This window comes from Pyxicephalus adspersus, chromosome 9, assembly GCF_032062135.1.
Source record: "Pyxicephalus adspersus chromosome 9, UCB_Pads_2.0, whole genome shotgun sequence".
Taxonomy (NCBI): Eukaryota; Metazoa; Chordata; class Amphibia; order Anura; family Pyxicephalidae; genus Pyxicephalus; species Pyxicephalus adspersus.
Window position 1 is genome coordinate 54,076,184 of NC_092866.1, and position 1,898 is coordinate 54,078,081.

Here is a 1,898-nt window from a genome sequence, read left to right on the forward strand (position 1 = left end):
TGCAAGGGAGGGGGAGCACATTAAACTTTTCACCTTGGTTTGCTCCTGGCTGTGCCATTACGGGCACTTTTCCAAGAGCCAAAACAGCTCTACCTGCAATTATACCATCATAAATAAAAACCAAGGGGCTGCCTTGGAAGGGAGGGTTTGGCTGTGCCATCACGGGCACCTTTCCAAAGGCCAAAATAGCTTTGCTTGCCGGTAGAACCCTGTGGATGCCCTCCAAGACACAAGCTTTATCGGTTGATACTACACTAAGAGGACATCCATCAACCAACATAAAGCATCAGTAAACATCACCGGTGATATTATTTCACACAAGGACCTTCTGCCATCTCTTCCTGTAACGATGTGCCAATAATATGCCAGCTAAGCATGGAAATAAATATTGATAAATGCGAATAGATGAGTGGGTTTGCTAGGCAGGTGATAGCCACGTACAGTAAATAGTTGACAGACAGAAATAAAAACTAAGCAACACTATTTGTACCAATTCTCACTCTTGTGTTTCTTGACTTCTAGACACCCCTCTCATCCCTTGTGACACCTCTTCCCCATTGCTCTGCCTGTCTTGCCTTGCTTTTGTCCTCCCTGATGTGTCTTCCCCCTGTTTCACCCTCCTTCTTCCCCCTTCTCTTTCCTCCTCCTCCTCAGTGAGCTGTTCCCAGCCCTGGAATATCTCAGTGCCCTGGTAAGAGGCACACATCCATTTCAGCAGGACTGCAGTGAGATATCTGCTGCCCTGCATCTGTCCCCCAGCCCTCCCTACCCTGCTCACACTAAGTCACTCTGCCATCTGCACAGGAAGCCATACCCAGGCATCTACCCTGGCACTCTTCAATGGGGGGCTATGCTACTCCCAGAAAATTAGGCAAGCACCAGGAGGATGGATGGCATTGGCGTAACAGGCTGGGGGATTGAAATCTGAGGACTGTGGAAGGAAAGCTTATGGGCTGCCACATTTTTTTTCTTTTACTGCAACCTCACTGAGGATCCTCTGTTCCCATCAGCAGCAGTAGCAACACTCTGCAGCAACACAGTGAGGAGGTGAGTGCTGTGTGGACTGCAGTTACTGTGCCAGTGTCACAAGCTTTGGGAGGGACAAGGGGCAGTGCACTGGATGGCATCTTCCATGCCCAGGGTCATACCCTAGAGAAGTAGGCATACATGGCACTGGCATTAGGAGGCTGATATCCTCAGAGGAGAGTGCCTTCAAAAGTACTGCAAACTTGTCCCTGTACCCAGACTATCTATCTATCTATCTATCTATCTATCTATCTATCTATCTATCTATCTATCCGATCCAGCAGTGGTTGTACTATATGTTCCATATGTTCCATATTTCCCTGTCTATCTGTCAGTCTTTCCCATTTGGCATTTATACTATAAGTTTGTCTTTTATATAGATGTTTAATGTTAGGTTTATGAATCTATTTAGCCTCAACCTAATCTATTCTATCTATCTATTATCTATCTATCTATCTATCTATCTATCTATCTATCTATCTATCTATCTATCTACTATCTATCTATTTATCATTTATCTATCATTCCTATTTGTGAATAAATACTCCAAGTTGTCTATTTATAAAGCAGCAAATCTGACATTCACCAAAACATTCCCTGGTGGAGAACCAATCTCTGTCATTGAAACTCATGGACCTGGAACATTTCTCTACCAGGAAATGCTTTGGTGAATGTTGGATTCAGTTCTATAGGAAGACCACCCAAAGTCCATCATCTGTCACAACAATGTTAGGACTTCTTTTTATCCATTTGTCTGGCATAACAACCCAAAGACATCCAGCAGATGTAAAACTACAAAGTTTAGGAAATGCAGATCTATCTATCTATCTATCTATCTATCTATCTATCTATCTATCTATCTATCTATCTAT

General features: G+C 43.5%; 1 protein-coding gene across 2 annotated transcripts in view; it reads left to right on the forward strand.

The window, feature by feature from the left end:
- The first annotated feature begins 656 nt into the window (after window positions 1-656).
- CHST1 (carbohydrate sulfotransferase 1) overlaps window positions 657-1,898 on the forward strand; it is a 29,041-nt gene continuing 27,799 nt past the window's right edge. Inside the window, exon 1 of one of the 2 annotated variants that reach the window (XM_072422072.1) lies at window positions 657-1,047. The gene's annotated coding sequence lies outside the window, so the exon portion shown is untranslated. The remainder of the gene's footprint in view (window positions 1,048-1,898) is intronic. The other variant, XM_072422071.1, reaches the window with a different exon arrangement.